The sequence below is a fragment of the Ranitomeya imitator genome, chromosome 2, assembly GCF_032444005.1.
Source record: "Ranitomeya imitator isolate aRanImi1 chromosome 2, aRanImi1.pri, whole genome shotgun sequence".
In the NCBI taxonomy this organism is placed as follows: domain Eukaryota; kingdom Metazoa; phylum Chordata; class Amphibia; order Anura; family Dendrobatidae; genus Ranitomeya; species Ranitomeya imitator.
In genome coordinates, this window is record NC_091283.1 from 491,762,432 (window position 1) to 491,774,616 (window position 12,185).

At 48.2% G+C, this 12,185-nt stretch overlaps 2 long non-coding RNA genes across 2 annotated transcripts; one reads left to right on the forward strand and one right to left on the reverse strand.

Moving 5' to 3' along the window:
• Positions 1–6,944: 6,944 nt before the first annotated feature.
• On the reverse strand, positions 6,945–7,979 carry LOC138667515 (uncharacterized). Its single transcript, XR_011318802.1, has 4 exons — positions 7,829–7,979; positions 7,687–7,751; positions 7,510–7,584; positions 6,945–7,164 (listed from the first exon to the last, which is right to left on the reverse strand). It is a non-coding gene; the product is annotated as an uncharacterized lncRNA (long non-coding RNA).
• A 94-nt stretch (positions 7,980–8,073) lies between these two features.
• On the forward strand, positions 8,074–8,961 carry LOC138667516 (uncharacterized). Its single transcript, XR_011318803.1, has 4 exons — positions 8,074–8,224; positions 8,302–8,366; positions 8,468–8,542; positions 8,888–8,961. It is a non-coding gene; the product is annotated as an uncharacterized lncRNA (long non-coding RNA).
• The last annotated feature ends 3,224 nt before the right edge of the window (positions 8,962–12,185 follow it).

The window sequence follows — 12,185 nt, forward strand, 5'->3', positions numbered from 1 at the left end:
AAAATGTTGCGAAAAAAAGTAAAATGTTCATTTTTCCTTACACATTCCATTAATTCCTGTGAAGCACCTGAACGGTTAATAAACTTCTTGAATGTGGTTTTGAGGACTTTGAGGGTGCAGTTTTTAGAATGGTGTCACTTTTGGGTGTTTTCTGTCATACAGGCCCCTCAAAGTAACTTCTAATATGATATGGTCCCTAAAAAAATGGTTTTGAAAATTTTGTTTGAAAAATGAGAAATTGCTGATAAACTTTTTACCCTTCTAACTTTCTAACAAAAAATATGTTTCAACAATGATGCACATATGAAGTAGGCATGTGGTAAATGTTATTTATTAATTAAGTTTTGTGCAACATACCTCTCTAGTTTAAGGATATAAGAATTAAAAGTTTGAAAATTGCAACATTTTTACAAAATGAATGCAAATCATATGAATCAAATTTTACCACTCTCATGAAGAACAGTATGTCATGAGAAAACATTTTCAGAATCACTGGCTGGGATCCATGAAGTGTTCCAGAGTTATTACCTCATAAAGTGACACTGGTCAGAATTTCTAAACATTGGCCTGGTGATGAAAGTGAAAACAGGCTTGGGGGGGTCAAAGGATTACTGGGGTTATCCTAAACAGGATAAGGGATAAATATTGGAGCCACTGGGTAGCCCATCGACTCATCTTGACAAAAGGATAGGACTGATAAATTCAAAACTCCTGATGCTAATTTTACCCAACTGTAGGGGGGAAATCAGAAAGGCCCTATACACATTAATTGGCTTTCTGATCCCACCAAATTCAGTGAGTTTAACAGATCATCCAACTACCTAGTGTTTAATGTGGCTGTTAAGAATTTTGTGACGTGTCTTCGCAAAAGGCCATATTATTACCTGGCATGAGTGCAAGATTAGGGTCAGTAAATGTCAAATCCCACTACTGGCATCTGGACCCCACCTGACCCTCTATTAGAACCACATATATGACTGGGGGCCTTGCATTAATGTAGGGTTCTTGCCTGATCTGTGACTTTGGACTCCACTTGATAACATGATGGAATGGTGGCGGATGCCACCTAGGAAACTATGGTGGTGGACATCACAGCTTGCATAGTTACATAGGTTGAAGAAAGACCTAGGTCCATCAAGTTCAACCTTTCTCCACCAGTTGTACAGGTGACATGCACCATGCTCCCTTCCTACAATCCAGACCTGACTGTTACCATCAGCTTGCAGTGATGGATTGTGCTGTTATTGACCTTTCAGACAATAATTCTTTTTTTCAATGTCAATGAGCCTCTCTTGAGTGCTCAGATATGTACCATGTGGAAAAGCCATATTACAATATTCCCTTTGCAACTTTAACCTTATTATGGTGTTGGTCCTGCTGGCTGATTTTTATCTCTCAGGAGACCCACGGGATGATGAGATAATTCTATAACTGAAGCTGAATAATAACCTTATGTTACCTAGCTCACCAGATGCACTCTTCTGAGGAGGTGTAATTAAATAACTGGCTTAATCACTTTCGGGTGAATCGCTTATGTACACAAGGTAATGCTGTTAATGTGCTCCTGTCCTCGCAAAATAGCAATTTCTCATTGAAGAGTAAATCAAAAACAAAGCTCTAAATCCTTACTCACCATTTACTCTGAGAGCTTGCTGTGAAGATTTTTTACTCTCCACGGAAATGGCAGTGGAATATATTAAGTAAAGTGCAAGGATACCAAAGCGGATTCACAATAGAACCCCTAGGTTTTGTTCTGTGGCCTACATTGAAAAAAGGGGGCCAAAAACCAGCAGTCAAAAATGGACCAATAAAATGGTGCTGGCTTATGTCCTCCATAGCAAAACAGCCTGATGTATGCTTTTTGCCTCCGGATTCCTTACACGGCTCTTGGGCCAACTCCCCATCTTCTTGGTTTTAATAGCGATTGGCAACAATCCTATTTACTTCTACAGGCTGAAAAAGCATAGATAACTAAAGACCACCACACAGTTTAGACAGCTGTCAGCCTAACACTCAGTTTGACATATGTGTGAACAGACTCCGCCATGTACAGAAACATTCAGCTCAGCTGAGTCAGGGGCAGACATAATCCATCTGTGGCTTTGAAGATTTTTTTACACAAGAGCTCCTCTCTGATGTCACCAGTAGTGTTGAGCATTCCGATACCGCAAGTATCGGGTATCGGCCGATATTTGCGGTATCGGAATTCCGATACCGAATTCCGATACTTCCCGCGTATCGGATACCGGAATCGGAAGTTCCCAGAATTCAAACTGAACGCAGCAGCCAATGAGGAATGATTGGAAGTGTGGGCACATCCTGTTTAGCATGGTGGGCATGTAAGTACTGGCAAGGCTGTGATTGGCTGCTGAAATGATGTCACTCTGCACTATAAAAAACGCTGCCGCCATTTTGCGCTCACTCTGCTGTGATTTCAGTTAGGGACAGGACGCTGTGTTCTAACTGAGGGCCAGTTGAGATAGCTAATTGCTTTATTTTCCTTTCCAAAGGCTAATTTAGCAAAACGCTGTGTGTTCTTCACTGTTCACCTTGCTCTTGCCTTGCAGCGCTGTTTTAACAGCGTTCTGCAAGGTCTCTCTGTGTGTGTGTGTGTGTGTGCAGCTCACTCTGTAGTCTGTGTGCAGCCATATACCCGGTTGTATTCAGCTCAGGGGGGGTTCACACTGCCTCACACAGTTGTCCTTTTTTGCTCATAGTGCAGCCTGCTGCACATTTTTTCTCAAATTTCCTATTAGTGTTTTTCCACCCGTCTCCAGCTAAATTGTGGAAAAACACTACATAGGATAACCTAGAGGGGGGTTTTTGGGCCTTGCAGCGCCATTTACGGCTGTCTGCACGGTCTCCGTGTGAGCCCAGCTCACCCTGTAGTCTGTGTGCAGCCATAGCCGGTTGGATTCAGCTCAGGGTTCGTTACTGCCTCATACCTTGAGAAAAATTTTCCTTTTTTTCAAATAGTGCAGCCTGTTTAAAATTTAAAAAAAAAAATTCCTATTAGTGTTTTTCCACCCGTCTCCAGCTAAATTGTGGAAAAACACTACATAGGATAACCTAGAGGGTTTTTTTTGGGCCTTGCAGCGCTGTTTACGGCTGTCTGCACGGTCTCTGTGTGAGCGCAGCTTTCCCTGTAGTCTGTGTGCAGCCATAGCCGGTTGGATTCAGCTCAGGGTCCGTTACTGCCTCATACCTTGAAAAAAATTTCCTTTTTTTCAAATAGTGCAGCCTGTTTAAACTTTAAAAAAAAAATTCCTATTAGTGTTTTTCCACCCGTCTCCAGCTAAATTGTGGAAAAACACTACATAGGATAACCTAGAGGGTTTTTTTTGGGCCTTGCAGCGCCGTTTACGGCTGTTTGCACGGTCTCTGTGTGAGCGCAGCTTGCCCTGTAGTCTGTGTGCAGCCATAGCCGGTTGGATTCAGCTCAGGGTGCGTTACTGCCTCATACCTTGAAAAAAAATTTCCTTTTTTTCAAATAGTGCAGCCTGTTTAAACTTTAAAAAAAAAAAATTCCTATTAGTGTTTTTCCACCCGTCTCCAGCTAAATTGTGGAAAAACACTACATAGGCTAACCTAGAGGGGTTTTTTTGGGCCTTGCAGCGCCGTTTACGGCTGTCTGCACGGTTTCTGTGTGAGCGCAGCTCGCCCTGTAGTCTGTGTGCAGCCATAGCCGGTTGGATTCAGCTCAGGGTGCGTTACTGCCTCATACCTTGAAAAAATTTTTCCTTTTTTTCAAATAGTGCAGCTAGTTTAAAATTTAAAAAAAAAATTTCCTATTAGTGTTTTTCCACCCGTCTCCAGCTAAATTGTGGAAAAACACTACATAGGATAACCTAGAGGGTGTTTATTGGGCCTTGCAGCGCCGTTTACGGCTGTCTGCACGGTCTTTGTGTGAGCGCAGCTCGCCCTGTAGTCTGTGTGCAGCCATAGCCGGTTGGATTCAGCTCAGGGTGCGTTACTGCCTCATACCTTGAAAAAATTTTTCCTTTTTTTCAAATAGTGCAGCCTGTTTAAAATTTAAAAAAAAAAATCCCTATTAGTGTCTTTCCACCCGTCTCCAGCTAAATAGTGGAAAAACACTAAATAGGATAACCTAGAGGAGGTTTTTTGGGCCTTGCAGCGCCGTTTACGGCTGTCTGCACGGTCTCCGTGTGATTTAAACTAGCTCTGTAGCCCGATCTGCAAAAAAAAAAAAGTAAAGTTCACCAAACACAACTTAACACTTGTGTAGGCCACATTTGAAAAATAATAAAGTTTAGTCCACACTTTACAACATTAGTGTTTCTTACACCTGTTAGGAGGAGCATTTCAGGAATAAGCACACTAAGGCCTTCGTACTTTTCTGCTTATCTTTATCTGTCAACCAAGATGAAGAGGGCAGGGAGTAAGGCACGTGGGCGTGGGCGCGGAGCAGGGAGAGGAGCAGGGAGAGGACGTGGTGATTCTGTGCCTGCTGCGGGCGCCGGTGACTCGTCGTCACTCAGTTTCAGCAGGGAACAGTCCTTCATGCGCAGCTTTGTCGGAGAGCGCCGTGCACCGCTGCTGCGTGAAGACCAAATTGAAGCCATTGTCGGGTGGATGGCAGCTAATGCCTCGGCATCGACTTCAGTTAGTGCCACATCCTCTCAGGCACAGACCACTGGAGAGCAGCCATCTGTCTCTTCACCACCTGCCAAATTGGCCAGCAAGTCAGAGAGCCCAGGACAGGAGCCGTCTCTACTTCTGTTCTCTGAATCTCTTGGCTTGGAAACAGGGGGCCAGCCAAGCAGCATTGGAGAAATGGAAGAAGAGGCAGTGTGCAGTGATGCCCAACAGCTTTGTCTCTCTGACTCTGAAGAGGCGGGTGGGCCAGTGCCTCCGGTGACCACAGCGCAGTACGCATCTGATGATGAAACTCAGGTGACGCTTTCTGGTGCGTACTGTGCTGCCGAGACTACCCAGGAGGAGCAGTTGGTGGCAGAGGGTAGTGGAGATGATGAGGTCGTTGACCCATCGTGGCGTGAGGAACAGGAAGGTGGTGGGAGCAGCTCTGAGGAAGAGATTCCCCTTACGGGCCAAAGAGGGAGAGGGAGGGGGAAGACTGCGGAGCCTGTAGCCTCCACTTTGGCACCCGTTAGGAGCCTGTCTCTTTCCAAAGCCAAAAAGGGCGCTCCCAAGACTTGCAGTGCTTGGTCCTTTTTTGACACAGTTGCAGATGACATTTGTTTTGTCAAATGCAAGCTGTGTCATCAGAAAGTAAAAAGAGGAAAAAATGTCAGCAACCTCAATACCACAAATATGTGGAAACATGTGCGGACCAGGCACGCGGTGGAGTTACAGAAACACACTGAAGATGTAGGCCAACCAACAGCGGCAGCTACCACCTCTTCAGCTCGTGTTGCCTCTTCCTCCAGCTCACGCACAGCTGGTTTGGCTTCCTCCCAGGATCGCCATGGAAGAACCTCTGGCACTGTTGTCCAGAGACCTTGTGTAATTCCACCCACAGCACCACCTTCCCAGTCATCCTCACACTCCCAGTCTACTCTACAGCCATCGGTAGTACAGGCATGGGAGAAAAGGCGGGCATTCTTGGCCAACCACCCCCGAGCACAGGCTCTGAATGCAGGCATTGCCAAACTGTTGTCCCTGGAAATGCTCTCGTTCAGGCTGGTGGAGACTGACAGCTTCCGTGACTTGATGGCATTGGCAGTCCCACAGTACAAGGTGCCCAGCCGCTTTTACTTCAGCAGGCAAGCTGTCCCTGCCCTGCACAGGCATGTTGAGGGAAACATAAAACATGCGCTACTGAACGCCGTCAGTAGCAAGGTCCACCTCACCACCGATGCGTGGACCAGTTAGCATGGACAGGGGCGATACGTTTCCCTCACTGCCCATTGGGTTAATGTTGCTGAGCCAGGTACAGATCGTGCGAGTGGCGCAGGACGTGTCCTGCCCACTCCAAGGATTGCATGAATCCAGTCTGTACGCATTGACTCCTCCTCTTACACAAGTTCCTCAGAATCAACTCTGCAGGAGCCGTCACAGTCCACCTCCACATGGACCCGTGAACGTTTACCTATGACCGACATGAGCACAGCCGTGGCCAAACGTCAGCAGGCCGTCTTGAAACTTGTTTCATTGGAGAATCGAAGCCACACAGCGCAGGAGCTCTGGAATGCCATCAAGCAGGAGAGTGATGTGTGGTTACTGCCAGCGAATCTCCAGCCAGGCATGGTAGTGTGTGACAATGGCCGAAATCTGGTGGCAGCTTTGGCCCTTGGCAACCTCACTCACATCCCATGTCTGGCATATGTGCTCAATTTGGTTGTGCAGAGTTTTCTGAGGGACTATCCGGATCTTGATGCCCTGCTGCACAAGGTCCGCCTAGAGTGTGCTCACTTGCGGCGTTCCAGCTTGGCCAGATCCCGCATTGCTGCTCTGCAGCGCCGATTCCACCTTCCGGAACACCGCATCATATGTGACCTACCTACCCGGTGGAATTCCACGTTACATATGTTGGAGCGGTTGTGTGAGCAGCAGCAAGCAGTTATGGAGTACCAGCTGCATCAGGCGCAAAGAAGTCGCAGTCAGCTTCGATCAGACTTCACAACCACAGAGTGGGCCACTATGAAGGACGTCTGCCAGGTTTTGCGTCCTTTTGATTATTCCACGCGGATGGCAAGTGCAGATGATGCACTAGTCAGCATGACTGTCCCCCTTATCTGCCTGCTTCAGCAAACTTTGCAAGGGTTAAGGGATGATGTTGTGGAAGAGGTGGAGGATGAGGAGTCACCTTTTCCATCAGCTTCTGGAGAGTCAGCGTCACGTGGTTCCTCACAAAGGGGTACGCAGGGGCCAATTTGTGAGGAGGATGAGGAGGAGTCAATGGAGGAGGAAGAGCTCCGTCCAGAGGAGGGAGCGACACAATTGTCCAGTGTTAGAGATAGCAAAGGCGTGCACTCTGATCGGTGTGGATTGGTGCAGGCTGAACCACGGTAACTTCATAAATAAATAAACAACAGCCGCACTCGATATTTTGTTTTTTCATATGCAAATAAAGTAATTTATTATTTTCACCACAGTGGTATTTGCGAAACTGGGGTCACCACAATCATATATCGAGGTACTAGGTAACGTTTCGGCCCCGTTGTGGGCCTTTGTCAAACCTCACTAGAAAACAATAAGGATTTGCACAATGTTACAAATTTGAAAAAAAGGAATATGAAAAATAAAAATAAAAGAACAGGGACACAAAACACAACAAAACAGTGCTATACATAAGCAGCGACTAGTGGTAGTGTAAACCCAATACAGACACTATATGTACAAAATATACTATATGTACAAAATATACAAAGGGTATATATCAAGCCAATATCTGAAAAGGGAAATTATGCGTATATCTATATTCATAGAGCCAGCATGCAAGTTGGCGTGGTATCAACGAAAGGCATCCAGATTTACGCTTCTGAAAAATTACATACGAGCACTAATAAAAGAGGAAGGGCGACTAACCTTGTTGTAAAAAGAAAAAAGTGGAGGGTACCCCAAAGTAACGAAACAGGTAGTAAGGCAGGATCCAGGCGGAGACTGGAGGGGGGGGGGGGGGAAAGGAAAAGAAAGGTATACCATTAAGTAAGATAGGGATATATAGTACGAGAGTAAGGGGCGGGGGAACATGACATAACATACCGTATAATGCAAAAGCGGGAAAAAGAAGGTAGGTCAGGAAAGGGGAAACAAATTCCCAGTATGCGCTGTAAAAGATAAAAAGAGCATGAGTCAGCTGTGGGGAAGACAGGGGGGACACAGCCTAGAAGGGAGCAGCGAATACCTGAGGATCCGGTGTACTGCGTGCCTGCGGTGATGTGTGGAGCCGTGTAGAACCGTGGGGTTAATAAAGGGGCGGCACAGGAAGTGCAAGGCTGGAGCGAGGGCTGGAGCGCAGGGCCAGACAGATAGGGAGGAGGTTAGGATATGGGGCCGGCGTAAAGAGCGCGACAGCGCACTAGGCAGGATGTAGAGCCGAGGGCTCTCGGCTCTACATCCTGCCTAGTGCGCTGTCGCGCTCTTTACGCCGGCCCCATATCCTAACCTCCTCCCTATCTGTCTGGCCCTGCGCTCCAGCCCTCGCTCCAGCCTTGCACTTCCTGTGCCGCCCCTTTATTAACCCCACGGTTCTACACGGCTCCACACATCACCGCAGGCACGCAGTACACCGGATCCTCAGGTATTCGCTGCTCCCTTCTAGGCTGTGTCCCCCCTGTCTTCCCCACAGCTGACTCATGCTCTTTTTATCTTTTACAGCGCATACTGGGAATTTGTTTCCCCTTTCCTGACCTACCTTCTTTTTCCCGCTTTTGCATTATACGGTATGTTATGTCATGTTCCCCCGCCCCTTACTCTCGTACTATATATCCCTATCTTACTTAATGGTATACCTTTCTTTTCCTTCCCCCCCCCCCCCCTCCAGTCTCCGCCTGGATCCTGCCTTACTACCTGTTTCGTTACTTTGGGGTACCCTCCACTTTTTTCTTTTTACAACAAGGTTAGTCGCCCTTCCTCTTTTATTAGTGCTCGTATGTAATTTTTCAGAAGCGTAAATCTGGATGCCTTTCGTTGATACCACGCCAACTTGCATGCTGGCTCTATGAATATAGATATACGCATAATTTCCCTTTTCAGATATTGGCTTGATATATACCCTTTGTATATTTTGTACATATAGTATATTTTGTACATATAGTGTCTGTATTGGGTTTACACTACCACTAGTCGCTGCTTATGTATAGCACTGTTTTGTTGTGTTTTGTGTCCCTGTTCTTTTATTTTTATTTTTCATATTCCTTTTTTTCAAATTTGTAACATTGTGCAAATCCTTATTGTTTTCTAGTGAGGTTTGACAAAGGCCCACAACGGGGCCGAAACGTTACCTAGTACCTCGATATATGATTGTGGTGACCCCAGTTTCGCAAATACCACTGTGGTGAAAATAATAAATTACTTTATTTGCATATGAAAAAACAAAATATCGAGTGCGGCTGTTGTTTATTTATTTACAATTGTCCAGTGGTCAGTGTGTACAGCGAGGGTGGGGTGATGACGAGCGGGCAGAGATCATGTCTCAAGCAGGGGACAGCGTTTCTGGGCCAGTTGGCACTCTGCAACACATGGTGGATTTCATGCTGCAGTGCCTGAGAAACGACCGCCGCATCGACCACATTCTCAACATGCCTGATTATTGGGTGTTCACCCTCCTCGATCCTCGCTACCGGGACAACGTCCAAAACCTCATCCCAGCGTTGACCCAGGAGCGTATATTGCGTGAGTACCACGACACATTGGTGAATTCCATCATCTTCTCCTGTCCAACTGAGAGGAGTGCTGCTAGTGCTTTACAAAGCAGCTCAGTGCGTCGAGGCAGTGGGGGAGGCTCTGCCCAAAGAGGGAGCAGAAGCAGTGCCTCTGCCCAAGGCAAGCCCAGTATGGCACAACTCTGGCACACTTTTGTGTGCCCGCCCCAAATGTCTACACCATCACCGGCGGCTCCAGTCAGCAGGAGGCAACGGTTCCGTGACACGTGTCAGATGGTGACAGACTACATGGCTTGCCCTCTTACTGTACTCCCAGACGGCTCTTCCCCGTTCAAGTTTTGGGTCTCTAAGCTGGATACATGGCCAGAGCTAAGCCAGTATGCATTGGAGGTGCTGGCTTGCCCTGCGGCTAGTGTCTTATCGGAACGTGTCTTTAGTGCCGCAGGTGGTGTACTAACAGACCGTCGCATGCGACTGTCCTCCGATAACGTTGATCGGCTTACTTTCCTGAAAATGAACCAGGCCTGGATCTCGCAGGAATTTGCCACTCCTCTGCCTGATTAAGTAATTGGGTGTCATCCAGGTCTCCTGCTGTGTTCATCTTTCTACCACCTGAACTGCTATTCCTGGGCTCCAACACCGCCAGTTGCGGCTCAGAAGTGCAGGCTGCACAGTAAAAACATACGACCCAGTGTTATTGGGTTTCAGTAACGTCAGCTGATCCCCAGCTGTGTAGCCGGCAATGTGTCCTGCGACCGCCACGCTGGCACAACAACCTAAATGTAAGGGAACCTGTCCCCCCCCCCCCGTCGTTTGTTACTGAAAGAGCCATCTTGTGCAGCATTAATGCTGCACAAGGAAAAGGTAGCTCTTTTGGTTTAGCTCCTTGCACACGCAGAACTTAACACTTATAAAATGTGTTCACTGATACCGTTATACCGTCCCGGAGCTGGGACTTTCCTTCGTAATGTGACGCAGCACAGCCGTCATTCCTACCCCCTTGGTGCCATGCGCTGCCTCCTCAGCGTTGTTTTAAGCTGTCACGGAGCCTGTGCTGTTCTGTTATCCCTTGGGCATGCCCTATTTGCGCTGCCTGTCTTCTGACATAATTTGGTGTCAGGCTCCGTGACAGCTTAAAACAACGCTGAGGAGGCAGCGCATGGCACCAAGGGGATAGGAATGACAGCTGTGCTGTGTCCCATTACGAAGGAAATTCGCACCTCCGGGACGGTTGAACGGTATAAGGGGACACATTTTTAGTGTTTACTTCAGTGTTTGCAAGGAGCATAATTAAAAGAGCAACCTTTTCCTTTTGCATCCTTAGTGCTGCACAAGATGGCTCTTTCAGCTACAAACGTCTTGGGGGGGGTTAAAGGTTCCCTTTCAACTTGCTCCAATCAGGCTTCGGCCTACACTCTGTTCCTCTGCTCCTCCTGCTGACCCTGGGCTCTAACACCGCCAGTTGGTGCCTGGAAGTGCTGTGTGCACAGTTAACAGTCGCTCCTCTGTTATTGGGGTTCAGTAACGTCAGCTGATCCCCAGCTGTGTGTGCGGCAATACCTCCAATCTGCTCCTCCTGCTGTCCCTGGGCTCTAACACCGCCAGTTGGTGCCTGGAAGTTCTGTGTGCACAGTTAACAGTCGCTCCTCTGTTATTGGGGTTCAGTAACGTCAGCTGATCCCCAGCTGTGTGTGCGGCAATACCTCCAATCTGCTCCTCCTGCTGTCCCTGGGCTCTAACACCGCCAGTTGGTGCCTGGAAGTGCTGTGTGCACAGTTAACAGTCGCTCCTCTGTTATTGGGGTTCAGTAACGTCAGCTGATCCCCAGCTGTGTGTGCGGCAATACCTCCAATCTGCTCCTCCTGCTGTCCCTGGGCTCTAACACCGCCAGTTGGTGCCTGGAAGTGCTGTCTGCACAGTCAACAGTCGCTCCTCTGTTATTGGGGTTCAGTAACGTCAGCTGATCCCCAGCTGTGTATCCGGCAACGTGTCATGCGACCGCCACGCTGGCACAACTAAAATGTAAGGGGACCTGTCCCCCCCCCCACCCTAGGCGTTTGTTACTGAAAGAGCCACCATGTGCAGCACTAATACTGCACAAGGGAAGGGTCGCTCTGGAAATTATGCTCCTTGCAATCGCTGAACTACACACTCATATAATGTGTCCCCTCACACCGTCCAACCGTCCCGGAGGTGGGACTTACCTTTGTAATGTGACGCAGCACAGCCGTCATTGCTACCCCCTTGCCACCGTGCGCTGGCTCCTTAGCGTTGTTTGATTCCGTCATGGACCCTGCGCTGTTATGTTATCCCTTGGCCATGCACAGTTTGCGCTGCCCGTCCTCTGACATCATTTGTTGTCGTCCTGGCTGCGCCTGTGCGTCCACGCTGCCCGAAATCCCACCTCGCAGTGTCGTCTAATGTGATCCCACAGTGGGCCTGGTATCCATGGCCATGCGCAGTGCATATACTAGCCTCTCACTCCCCTTCTTCACGCTTCTTCAGACTCGGCGGCATCAGCTGATCCCTAATAGCATGCCACGGCCGTGACGCCGCACAGTCTGAAGAAGCAGGAAGGAGGTGAGTGAGAGGCGATGATATGCACTGCGCATGCCCATGGATCCCAGGCCCGCAGTGGGACTACATTAGATGACACTGCAAGGTTGGATCTCGGGCAGCTTGGACGCACAGGCACTGCCAGCCTGACACCTACTGTACATGATGTCAGAAGACGGGCACCGCTAACTGTGCATGGCCAAGGGATAACATTACAGCGCGGGCTCCGTGACAGAACCAAACAACGTTGAGGAGGTGGCGCACGGCACCAAGGGGGTTGGAATGACGGCTTTGCTGTGTCACATTACAAAGGAAAGTCCC